This window comes from Pleurodeles waltl, chromosome 2_1, assembly GCF_031143425.1.
Source record: "Pleurodeles waltl isolate 20211129_DDA chromosome 2_1, aPleWal1.hap1.20221129, whole genome shotgun sequence".
Taxonomy (NCBI): domain Eukaryota; kingdom Metazoa; phylum Chordata; class Amphibia; order Caudata; family Salamandridae; genus Pleurodeles; species Pleurodeles waltl.
The window spans coordinates 6,999,349-7,012,875 of record NC_090438.1 but is presented as its reverse complement, the minus strand read 5'-3'; the positions used below and the strand labels follow the sequence as shown (position 1 = coordinate 7,012,875).

The 13,527-nt window shown below is 48.7% G+C and overlaps 1 protein-coding gene across 4 annotated transcripts in view; it reads right to left on the bottom strand.

Moving 5' to 3' along the window:
* Positions 1-13,527, bottom strand: part of LOC138257912 (mucin-like protein 2) — a 625,312-nt gene that overhangs the window by 390,491 nt on the left and 221,294 nt on the right. The gene's annotated exons all lie outside the window — the stretch shown is intronic.

The window sequence follows — 13,527 nt, the reverse complement described above, 5'->3', positions numbered from 1 at the left end:
CAGCTGGAGCTAAAGACAGCTATATCGTCCAAATATGCTGCACTGAAAGCTTCCAGCCCTTGCAGGACTGTGTTCACCAACCTCTGAAAAGTGGCAGGTGCATTTTTTAAACCAAAAGGCATTACAGTAAACTGGTAATGTCCTCCAATGGTAGAAAATGCAGTCTTAGGTTTAGCATCTTCTGACAATTTGATCTGCCAATACCCTGCAGTCAAATCAAAAGTGCTTAGATACTTGGCAGATGCCAGTGTATCTATGAGCTCATCTGCCCTGGGTATAGGGTGAGCATCAGTTTTGGTTACCAAGTTGAGACCTCTATAGTCTACAAAAAACCTAATTTCCTTCTTTCCATCTTTAGAATTGGGTTTTGGTACCAGTACCACAGGAGAAGCCCATGGACTGTCAGAGTGCTCAACCACTCCTAGTTCCAACATTTTCTGAACTTCTTGCTTTATGCAGTCCCTGACATGGTCAGGCTGCCTATAGATCTTACTTTTGACAGGTAAACTGTCTCCAGTATCTATAGTGTGTTCACACCAAGAAGTGGTGCCTGGCACAGTAGAGAAGAGTTCTGAAAATTGTCCTAGGAGATTTATGCAATTATCTTTCTGCTCAGCAGTAAGACAATCAGCCAAAACTACACCTTCCACAAGAGCATCTTGTTCTGTGGAAGAGAAGAGATCAGGTAGAGGATCACTATCTTCTTCCTGTCCCTCATCTGTTGCCATGAGCAGGGTGAGATCAGCCCTGTCATAGTAGGGTTTCAGGCGGTTGACATGGAGCACCCTAAGGGGACTCCTGGCAGTGCCTAAGTCAACCAAGTAGGTGACTTCACCCTTCTTTTCAACAATTGTGTGGGGACCACTCCATTTATCTTGGAGTGCTCTTGGGGCCACAGGCTCCAAGACCCACACTTTCTGCCCTGGTTGGTACTGAACCAAAACAGCCTTCTGATCATGCCATTGCTTCTGGAGCTCTTGGCTGGCCTGAAGGTTTTTACTGGCCTTTTTCATGTACTCAGCCATCCTTGATCTGAGGCCAAGTACATAATCCACAATATCCTGTTTAGGAGCTTTTAAAGGTTGTTCCCAACCCTCCTTTACAAGTGTGAGTGGACCCCTCACAGGGTGTCCAAAAAGAAGTTCAAAGGGGCTGAAGCCCACTCCTTTCTGGGGTACCTCCCTGTAGGCAAAAAGGAGGCATGGTAGAAGGATATCCCATCTCCTGCGGAGTTTTTCAGGGAGACCCATAATCATGCCTTTGAGAGTTTTATTAAATCTCTCCACCAGTCCATTTGTTTGTGGATGATAGGGTGTTGTGAACTTGTACGTTACACCACACTCCTTCCACATGGCCTTTAAGTATGCAGACATGAAATTGCTTCCTCTGTCTGATACTACTTCCTTTGGGAAGCCCACCCTGGAAAATATTCCCAGGAGGGCCTTTGCCACTGCAGGAGCTGTAGTGGTCCTTAAAGGAATTGCTTCAGGATATCTTGTGGCATGGTCCACTACCACTAAGATAAACCTATTGCCTGAAGCAGTAGGAGGGTCAAGGGGGCCAACTATGTCAACCCCTACCCTTTCAAAGGGAACCCCAACCACAGGCAGTGGGATAAGGGGTGCCTTTGGAGTGCCACCTGTCTTGCCACTGGCTTGACAGGTTTCACAGGACTTGCAAAATTCCTTTGTGTCCTCAGACATCCTAGGCCAATGAAACAATGGTACCAATCTGTCCCAAGTTTTCATTTGACCCAGGTGCCCAGCTAAGGGAATGTCATGCGCCAGTGTTAGGAGGAACTTTCTGTACTCCTGAGGAATCACTAATCTCCTGGCAGCTCCAGGTTTAGGATCCCTATGCTCAGTGTACAAGAGGTTGTCCTCCCAGTAAACTCTGTGAGAGTCACTGACATCCCCATTAGCCTGTTTGACAACTTGCTGTCTGAGACCCTCTAATGTGGGACAGGTTTGCTGTGCCACACTCAGCTCCTCCCTGGCAGGCCCCCCTTCACCCAAAAGCTCAGCAGTGTCTGCTTCCAGCTCCTCTGGTGTAGGTTCTGCACAGGGAGGGAATTCTTCTTCCTCAGAAGTAGAATCCACTGTAGAGGGAGGGATAGTAGGAAGTGGTTTGCTTCTACTAGCCCTAGCTTTAGGGAGCACTTGGTCCATTGTTCCAGGATCCAAGCTTCCCTGTCCTTTTTGCTTTTTGGCCTGAGCCCTTGTCAAAGCAAAAATATGCCCTGGGATGCCCAGCATTGCTGCATGGGCCTCCAACTCCACATCTGACCAAGCTGATGTCTCCAAATCATTCCCTAATAGACAGTCTACAGGTAAATCTGAAGCTACCACAACTTTCTTTGGACCAGTTACCCCCCCCCCAGTTGAGATTTACAACAGCCATGGGGTGGCTTTGTGTTATGTTGTGAGCATCGGTTACTTGGTACTGGTGTCCAAGTATGTGTTGTTCAGGGTGCACCAGTTTCTCAATCACCATTGTGACACTGGCACCTGTGTCCCTGTAGGCCTGGACCTCAACACCATTTATTAGGGTTAGTTGCTTGTACTTCTCCAAGTTATGGGGGCAAGCAACCAAAGTGGCTAAGTCAATAGCCCCTTCAGAGACTAAAGTAGCCTCTGTGGTCTCCCTAATTAGACCAACCCCAACTAAATTACCAAAAGTGAGCCCAGCTACTCCCTTGGATTGGCTATTAGTAGGTTTGCTCCCACCACCACTGCTATTAGTAGGGACACTAGGTGTAGCAGTAGGGGTTGTAGTGGTAGGAGCTGTGGTGCCTTTCTTTGGACAACTGGGATCTGTTGTCCAATGGCCTTTTATTTTACATAAATAGCACCATGGTTTATTTTCCTTGTTCTGATTAAAGGAGGATTTGGGCCCACCACCCCCACCAGAGTGTTTTTGTGGGCCTGATGAAGACTCATTTTTAGATTTGTCCCCACCCTTGTCTGAAGACTTACCATCCTTCTTTTTGTTGCCATCTTTGTCACCCCCTGTATGAACTTTTCTGTTCACTCTTGTTCTGACCCATTTGTCTGCCTTCTTTCCCAATTCTTGGGGAGAGGTCAGATCAGAGTCCACCAAGTACTGGTGCAACAAATCAGACACACAATTATTAAGAATATGCTCTCTCAGGATTAAGTTATACAGGCTGTCATAATCAGTAACTTTACTGCCATGTAACCACCCCTCCAAGGCCTTCACTGCCTGGTCAATGAAATCAACCCAGTCTTGTGAAGACTCCTTTTTGGTCTCTCTGAACTTTATCCTGTACTGTTCAGTGGTTAAGCCATAACCATCCAGGAGTGCATTCTTAAGAACTTGGAAATTATTGGCATCATTTTCTTTCACTGTAAGGAGCCTATCCCTACCTTTTCCACTAAATGATAGCCATAGGATAGCAGCCCACTGCTTTTGAGGGACATCCTGTACAGCACAGGCCCTCTCAAGTGCAGCAAACCACTTGTTAATGTCATCCCCCTCCTTATAAGGGGGAACTATCTTGTGCAGATTCCTGGAATCATGCTCTTTTGCAGGATGACTATGGGGAATACTGCTGCTGCCACCATGGGTATCTAAACCCAACTTCTGTCTTTCCCTCTCTATTTCTAAAGACTGTCTATCCAAATCCAGCTGTTGCTTCTTGAGCTTCAGTCTGGTTTGTTCCACTCTCAATCTATTGAGCTCCCTTTCTAACAATCTGTCATCAGGGTGGGTGGGAGGGACATTTCCAGATACAGAGGTATGATGGGAATGAACAGAAGGAGACCTGTCCCTTACAGAGGGCACCCTAACAGCTTGGCTACCAGCATAATGTGAGAGCACACCATCAGTATGGTGTGATTCAACCTCTGTACCAACTATGCTAGACTGTCTAGTAATGGGCAGGCTGAGAAGTTTCTTTCCTGAACCTTTTCCTGGGGGAGTCCCTGGATCAGATTGAGAACCATTAGCTACTTTTTCTACAGATTGGGCACTTATGGCCTTATCCTGTACTCTAAGCATATTAATTAACAGTTCTAAGAAAGGATTCTTCCCTACACTCAAACCTCTCTCTATGCAGAGACTCCTTGCTCCTTTCCAGCTAAGGTGATCATATGCAAGTTTGGACAGTTCAACATTTTTTCCTGTGCCAGACATTTTTTAGAGAGAGTTAAAGTGATAGAAAAAGACAAAAAAGTTTTCAGAACTTTTTGGAAAGACAGAAAAAACTTTTTAAACTTTTAAGAACTTTTTGAAAGTTTAGAAGTACTTTTCAGCACTTAGAAAAGAGTGAAAAGAGGAAATGCAAAACTTTTTGGCTATGTGTATATACACTGACCTTGTTTTGTATATTTTTCTCTTATGAAAAGTACAATGACAAGAGTGGTAAGTAGTCTCAAGCACTTATCCCACCACTGCACAACCAATGTAGGAGGCTGGACTGGCTTGTAGTGAGTACCAAGGGGTACTTGCACCTTGCACCAGGCCCAGTTATCCCTTATTAGTGTATAGGGTGTCTAGCAGCTTAGGCTGATAGATAATGGTAGCTTAGCAAAGCAGCTCAGGCTGAACTAGGAGACGTGTGAAGCTACTACAGTACCACTTAGTGTCATATGCACAATATCATAAGAAAACACAATACACAGTTATACTAAAAATAAAGGTACTTTATTTTTATGACAATATGCCAAAGTATCTTAGAGTGTACCCTCAGTGAGAGGATAGGAAATATACACAAGATATATATACACAATAGCAAAAATATGCAGTATAGTCTTAGAAAACAGTGCAAACAATGTATAGTTACAATAGGATGCAATGGGGAAACATAGGGATAGGGACAACACAAACCATATACTCCAAAAGTGGAATGCGAACCACGAATGGACCCCAAACCTATGTGACCTTGTAGAGGGTCGCTGGGACTATTAGAAAATAGTGAGAGTTAGAAAAATAACCCTCCCCAAGACCCTGAAAAGTGAGTGCAAAGTGCACTAAAGTTCCCCTAAGGACAAAATAGTCGTGTTAGAGGAATAATGCAGGAAAGACACAAACCAGCAATGCAACAACTGTGGATTTCCAATCTAGGGTACCTTTGGAACAAGGGGACCAAGTCCAAAAGTCACAAGCAAGTCGGAGATGGGCAGATGCCCAGGAAATGCCAGCTGCGGGTGCAAAGAAGCTTTGACTGGACAGAAGAAGCTGAAGTTTCTGCAGGAACGAAAAGGGCTAGAGACTTGCCCTTTGGTGGACCGATCCCTCTTGCCTTGGAGAGTCGTGCAGAAGTGTTTTCCCGCCGGAAGGACGCCAACAAGCCTTGCTACACGCAAATCGTGCATTTGGCGTTTTTGGACGCTACTGGGGCCCAGGAGAAACCAGGAGGTCGCAAATTAGACCTGCAGAGAGAGGGGACGTCGAGCAAGACAAAGAGCCCTCACTGAAGCAGGTAGCACCCAGAGAAGTGCCAGAAACAGGCACTACGAGGATGCGTGAAACGGTGCTCGCCGAAGTTGCACAAAGGAGTCCCACGTCGCCGGAGACCAACTTAGAAAGTCGTGCAATGCAGGTTAGAGTGCCGTGGACCCAGGCTTGGCTGTGCACAAAGGATTTCCGCCGGAAGTGCACAGGGGCCGGAGTAGCTGCAAAGTCGCGGTTCCCAGCAATGCAGCCCAGCGAGGTGAGGCAAGGACTTACCTCCACCAAACTTGGGCTGAAGAGTCACTGGACTGTGGGGGTCACTTGGACAGCGTCGCTGGATTCGAGGGACCTCGCTCGTTGTGCTGAGAGGAGACCCAAGGGACCGGTGATGCAGCTTTTTGGTGCCTGCGGTTGCAGGGGGAAGATTCCGTCGACCCACGGGAGATTTCTTCGGAGCTTCTGGTGCAGAGAGGAGGCAGGCTACCCCCACAGCATGCACAAGCAGGAAAACAGTCGAGAAGGCGGCAGGATCAGCGTTACAGAGTTGCAGTAGTCGTCTTTGCTACTATGTTGCAGGTTTGCAGGCTTCCAGCGCGGTCAGCGGTCGATTCCTTATCAGAAGGTGAAGAGAGAGATGCAGAGGAACTCGGCTGAGCTCATGCATTCGTTATCTAAAGTTTCCCCAGAGACAGAGACCCTAAATAGCCAGAAAGAGGGTTTGGCTACCTAGGAGAGAGGAAAGGCTACTAACACCTGAAGGAGCCTATCACAAGGAGTCTCTGACGTCACCTGGTGGCACTGGCCACTCAGAGCAGTCCAGTGTGCCAGCAGCACCTCTGTTTCCAAGATGGCAGAGGTCTGGAGCACACTGGAGGAGCTCTGGACACCTCCCAGGGGAGGTGCAGGTCAGGGGAGTGGTCACTCCCCTTTCCTTTGTCCAGTTTCGCGCCAGAGCAGGGGCTAAGGGGTCCCTGAACCGGTGTAGACTGGCTTATGCAGAATTGGGCACATCTGTGCCCAACAAAGCATTTCCAGAGGCTGGGGGAGGCTACTCCTCCCCTGCCTTCACACCATTTTCCAAAGGGAGAGGGTGTCACACCCTCTCTCAGAGGAAGTTCTTTGTTCTGCCATCCTGGGCCAGGCCTGGCTGGACCCCAGGAGGGCAGCTGCCTGTCTGAGGGGTTGGCAGCAGCAGCAGCTGCAGTGAAACCCCAGGAAGGGCAGTCTGGCAGTACCAGGGTCTGTGCTACAGACCACTGGGATCATGGAATTGTGCCAACAATGCCAGGATGGCATAGAGGGGGCAATTCCATGATCATAGACATGTTACATGGCCATATTCGGAGTTACCATGGTGAAGCTACATATAGGTAGTGACCTATATGTAGTGCACGCGTGTAATGGTGTCCCCGCACTCACAAAGTTCAGTGAATTGGCTCTGAACAATGTGGGGGCACCTTGGCTAGTGCCAGGGTGCCCTCACACTAAGTAACTTTGCACCTAACCTTTACCAGGTAAAGGTTAGACATATAGGTGACTTATAAGTTACTTAAGTGCAGTGTAAAATGGCTGTGAAATAACGTGGACGTTATTTCACTCAGGCTGCAGTGGCAGGCCTGTGTAAGAATTGTCAGAGCTCCCTATGGGTGGCAAAAGAAATGCTGCAGCCCATAGGGATCTCCTGGAACCCCAATACCCTGGGTACCTCAGTACCATATACTAGGGAATTATAAGGGTGTTCCAGTAAGCCAATGTAAATTGGTAAAAATGGTCACTAGCCTGTCAGTGACAATTTGGAAAGAAATGAGAGAGCATAACCACTGAGGTTCTGATTAGCAGAGCCTCAGTGAGACAGTTAGTCACTACACAGGTAACACATTCAGGCACACTTATGAGCACTGGGGCCCTGGGTTACCAGGGTCCCAGTGACACATACAACTAAAACAACATATATACAGTGAAAAATGGGGGTAACATGCCAGGCAAGATGGTACTTTCCTACAACCTTGTAGAGGGTCGCTAGGACTATTAGAAAATAGTGAGGGTTAGAAAAAAAGCCCTCCCCAAGACCCTGAAAAGTGAGTGCAAAGTGCACTAAAGTTCCCCAAAAGACAAAGAAGTCGTGATAGAGGAATAATGCAGGAAAGACACAAACCAACAATGCAACAACTGTGGATTTCCAATCTAGGGTACCTGTGGAACAAGGGGACCAAGTCCAAAAGTCACAAGCAAGTCGGAGATGGGCAAATGCCCAGGAAATGCCAGCTGTGGGTGCAAAGAAGCTTCTACTGGACAGAAGAAGCTGAGGTTTCTGCAGGAACAAAAAGGGCTAGAGACTTCCCCTTTTGTGGACGGATCCGTCTCGCCGTGGAGAGTTGTGCAGAAGTGTTTTCCCGCTGAAAGAATGCCAACAAGCTTTGCTAGCTGCAAATCGTTTGGTTAGCGTTTTTGGAAGTTGCTGCGGCCCAGGAGGGACCAGGAGGTCGCAATTTGGACCAGGAGAGAGAAGGGACGTCGAGCAAGACAAGGAGCTCTCTCAGCAGCAGGTAGCACCCGGAGAAGTGCCAGAAACAGGCACTACAAGGATGCGTGAAACGGTGCTTGCCGAAGTTGCACAAAGGAGTCCCACGTCGCCGGAGACCAACTTAGAAAGTCGTGCAATGCATGTAGGAGGCTGGACTGGCTTGTAGTGAGTACCAAGGGGTACTTGCACCTTGCACCAGGCCCAGTTATCCCTTATTAGTGTATAGGGTGTCTAGCAGCTTAGGCTGATAGATAATGGTAGCTTAGCAGAGCAGCTTAGGCTGAACTAGGAGACGTGTGAAGCTACTACAGTACCACTTAGTGTCATATGCACAATATCATAAGAAAACACAATACACAGTTATACTAAAAATAAAGGTACTTTATTTTTATGACAATATGCCAAAGTATCTTAGAGTGTACCCTTAGTGAGAGGATAGGAAATATACACAAGATATATATACACAATAGCAAAAATATGCAGTATAGTCTTAGAAAACAGTGCAAACAATGTATAGTTACAATAGGATGCAATGGGGAAACATAGGGATAGGGGCAACACAAACCATATACTCCAAAAGTGGAATGCGAACCACGAATGGACCCCAAACCTATGTGACCTTGTAGAGGGTCGCTGGGACTATTAGAAAATAGTGAGAGTTAGAAAAATAACCCTCCCCAAGACCCTGAAAAGTGAGTGCAAAGTGCACTAAAGTTCCCCTAAGGACAAAGTAGTCGTGTTAGAGGAATAATACAGGAAAGACACAAACCAGCAATGCAACAACTGTGGATTTCCAATCTAGGGTACCTGTGGAACAAGGGGACCAAGTCCAAAAGTCACAAGCAAGTCGGAGATGGGCAGATGCCCAGGAAATGCCAGCTGTGGATGCAAAGAAGCTTTGACTGGACAGAAGAAGCTGAGGTTTCTGCAGGAACGAAAAAGGCTAGAGACTTCCTCTTTGGTGGACGGATCCCTCTTGCCTTGGAGAGTCGTGCAGAAGTGTTTTCCCGCCGGAAGGACACCAACAAGCCTTGCTAGTTGCAAATCGTGCGTTTTTGACGTTTTTGGACGCTGCTGGGGCCCAGGACGGACCAGGAGGTCGCAAATTGGACCTGAAGAGAGAGGGGACGTCGAGCAAGACAAGGAGCCCTCACTGAAGCAGGTAGCACCCGGAGAAGTGCCAGAAACAGGCACTATGAGGATGCGTGAAACGGTACTCGCCGAAGTTGCACAAAGGAGTCCCACGTCGCTGGAAACCAACTTAGAAAGTCGTGCAATGCAGGTTAGAGTGCCGTGGACCCAGGCTTGGCTGTGCACAAAGGATTTCCGCCGGAATTGCACAGGGGCCGGAGTAGCTGCAAAGTCGCGGTTCCCAGCAATGCAGCCCAGCGAGGTGAGGCAAGGACTTACCTCCACCAAACTTGGACTGAAGAGTCACTGGACTGTGGGGGTCACTTGGACAGAGTCGCTGGATTCGAGGGACCTCGCTCGTCGTGCTGAGAGGAGACCCAAGGGACCGGTAATGCAGCTTTTTGGTGCCTGCGGTTGCAGGGGGAAGATTCCGTCGACCCACGGGAGATTTCTTCGGAGCTTCTGGTGCAGAGAGGAGGCAGGCTACCCCCACAGCATGCACAAGCAGGAAAACAGTCGAGAAGGCGGCAGGATCAGCGTTACAGAGTTGCAGTAGTCGTCTTTGCTACTATGTTGCAGGTTTGCAGGCTTCCAGCGTGGTCAGCAGTCGATTCCTTATCAGAAGGTGAAGAGGGAGATGCAGAGGAACTCGGATGAGCTCTTGCATTCGTTATCTGAAGTTTCCCCAGAGACAGAGACCCTAAATAGCCAGAAAAGAGGGTTTGGCTACCTAGGAGAGAGGATAGGCTACTAACACCTGAAGGAGCCTATCAGAAGGAGTCTCTGACGTCACCTGGTGGCACTGGCCACTCAGAGCAGTCCAGTGTGCCAGCAGCACCTCTGTTTCCAAGATGGCAGAGGTCTGGAGCACACTGGAGGAGCTCTGGACACCTCCCAGGGGAGGTGCAGGTCAGGGGAGTGGTCACTCCCCTTTCCTTTGTCCAGTTTCGCACCAGAGCAGGGCTAAGGGGTCCCCTGAACCGGTGTAGACTGGCTTATGCAGAATTGGGCACATCTGTGCCCAACAAAGCATTTCCAGAGGCTGGGGGAGGCTACTCCTCCCCTGCCTTCACACCATTTTCCAAAGGGAGAGGGTGTCACACCCTCTCTCAGAGGAAGTTCTTTGTTCTGCCATCCTGGGCCAGGCCGGGCTGGACCCCAGGATGGCAGATGCCTGTCTGAGGGGTTGGCAGCAGCAGCAGCTGCAGTGAAACCCCAGGAAGGGCAGTTTGGCAGTACTAGGGTCTGTTCTACAGACCACTGGGATCATGGAATTGTGCCAACAATGCCAGGATGGCATAGAGGGGGCAATTCCATGATCTTAGACATGTTACGTGGCCATATTCGGAGTTACCATTGTGAAGCTACATATAGGTAGTGACCTATATGTAGTGCACGCGTGTAATGGTGTCCCCGCACTCACAAAGTACAGGGAATTGGCCCTGAACAATGTGGGGGCACCTTGGCTAGTGCCAGGGTGCCCTCACACTAAGTAACTTTGCACCTAACCTTTACCAGGTAAAGGTTAGACATATAGGTGACTTATAAGTTACTTAAGTGCAGTGTAAAATGGCTGTGAAATAACGTGGACGTTATTTCACTCAGGCTGCAGTGGCAGGCCTGTGTAAGAATTGTCAGAGCTCCCTATGGGTGGCAAAAGAAATGCTGCAGCCCATAGGGATCTCCTGGAACCCCAATACCCTGGGTACCTCAGTACCATATACTAGGGAATTATAAGGGTGTTCCAGTAAGCCAATGTAAATTGGTAAAATTGGTCACTAGCCTGTTAGTGACAATTTGAAATACATGAGAGAGCATAACCACTGAGGTTCTGGTTAGCAGAGCCTCAGTGAGACAGTTAGGCACCACACAGGGAACACATACATATAGGCCACAAACTTATGAGCACTGGGGTCCTGACTAGCAGGGTCCCAGTGACACATAACAAACATACTGAAAACATAGGGTTTTCACTATGAGCACTGTGCCCTGGCTAGCAGGATCCCAGTGAGACAGTGAAAACACCCTGACATACACTCACAAACAGGCCAAAAGTGGGGGTAACAAGGCTAGAAAGAGGCTACTTTCTCACAATGCAGGTTAGAGTGCCGTGGACCCAGGCTTGGCTGTGCACAAAGGATTTCCGCCGGAAGTGCACAGGGGCCGGAGAAGTTGCAAAAGTCGCGGTTACCAACAATGCAGTCTGGCGTGGAGAGACAAGGACTTACCTCCACCAAACTTGGACTGAAGAGTCACTGGACTGTGGGAGTCACTTGGACAGAGTTGCTGGATTCAAGGGACCTCGCTCGTTGTGCTGAGAGGAGACCCAAGGGACCGGTAATGCAGCTTTTTGGTGCCTGCGGTAGCAGGGGGAAGATTCTGTCGACCCACGGGAGATTTCTTCGGAGCTTCTGGTGCAGAGAGGAGGCAGACTACCCCCACAGCATGCACAAACAGGAAAACAGTCGAGAAGGCGTCAGGATCAGCGTTACAGAGTTGCAGTAGTCGTCTTTGCTACTATGTTGCAGTTTTGCAGGCTTCCAGCGCGGTCAGCAGTCGATTCCTTGGCAGAAGGTGAAGAGAGAGATGCAGAGGAACTCTGATGAGCTCTTGCATTCGTTATCTAAAGTTTCCCCAGAGACAGAGACCCTAAATAGCCAGAAAAGAGGGTTTGGCTACCTAGGAGAGAGGATAGGCTACTAACAGCTGAAGGAGCCTATCAGAAGGAGTATCTGACGTCACCTGGTGGCACTGGCCACTCAGAGCAGTCCAGTGTGCTGGCAGCACCTCTGTTTCCAAGATGGCAGAGGTCTGGAGCACACTGGAGGAGCTCTGGACACCTCCCAGGGGAGGTGCAGGTCAGGGAAGTGGTCACTCCCCTTTCCTTTGTCCAGTTTCGCGCCAGAGCAGGGGCTAAGGGGTCCCTGAACCGGTGTAGACTGGCTTATGCAGAATTGTGCACATCTGTGCCCAAGAAAGCATTTCCAGAGGCTGGGGGAGGCTACTCCTCCCTTGCCTTCACACCATTTTCTAAAGGGAGAGGGTGTAACACCCTCTCTCAGAGGAAGTCCTTTGTTCTGCCATCCTGGGACAAGCCTGGCTTGACCCCAGGGGGGCAGAAACCTGTCTGAGGGGTTGGCAGCAGCAGCAGCTGCAGGGAAACCCCAGAAAAGGCAGTTTGGCAGTACCAGGGTCTGTGCTACAGACCACTGGGGTCATGGAATTGTACCAACAATGCCAGGATGGCATAGAGGGGGCAATTCCATGATCTTAGACATGTTACATGGCCATATTCGGAGTTACCATTGTGAAGCTACATATAGGTAGTGACCTATATGTAGTGCACGCGTGTAATGGTGTCCCCGCACTCACAAAGTTCAGGGAATTGGCTCTGAACAATGTGGGGGCACCTTGGCTAGTGCCAGGGTGCCCTCACACTTAGTAACTTTGCACCTAACCTTTACCAGGTAAAGGTTAGACATATAGGTGACTTATAAGTTACATAAGTGCAGTGAAAATGGCTGTGAAATAATGTGTGCATTATTTCACTCAGGCTGCAGTGGCAGGCCTGTGTAAGAATTGTTAGAGCTCCCTATGGGTGGCAAAAGAAATGCTGCAGCCCATAGGGATCTCCTGGAACCCCAATACCCTGGGTACCTCAGTACCATATACTAGGGAATTATAAGGGTGTTCCAGTAAGCCAATGTAAATTGGTAAAATTTTGTCACTAGCCTGTTAGTGACAATTTGAAAGAAATGAGAGAGCATAACCACTGAGGTTCTGGTTAGCAGAGCCTCAGTGAGACAGTTAGGCACCACACAGGGAACACATACATATAGGCCACAAACTTATGAGCACTGGGGTCCTGACTAGCAGGGTCCCAGTGACACATAACAAACATACTGAAAACATAGGGTTTTCACTATGAGCACTGGGCCCTGGCTAGCAGGATCCCAGTGAGACAGTGAAAACACCCTGACATACACTCACAAACAGGCCAAAAGTGGGGGTAACAAGGCTAGAAAGAGGCTACTTTCTCACACCACCTTAGCTGGAAAGGAGCAAGGAGTCTCTGTGTAGAGAGAGGTTTGAGTGTAGGGAAGAATCCTTCCTTGGAATTGTTACTTAACATGCTTAGAGAACAAGATAAGGCTAAAAGTGCCCCATCTGTTGAAAAAGTAGCTAATGGTTCCCAATCTGATCCAGGGACTCCCCCAGGAAAAGGTTCAGAAAAGAAACTTCTTAGCCTGCCCATTACTAGACAGTCTAGCATAGTTGGTACTGAGGTGGAGTCACATCATACAGATGATGTGCTCTCACATTACACTGTCAGCCAAGCTGTTAGGGTGCCCTCTGTAAGGGACAAGTCTCCTTCTGTTCATTCCCATCATACCTCTGTATCTAGGAATGTCCCTCCCACCAACCCTGATGACAGATTGTTAGAAAGGGAGCTCAAT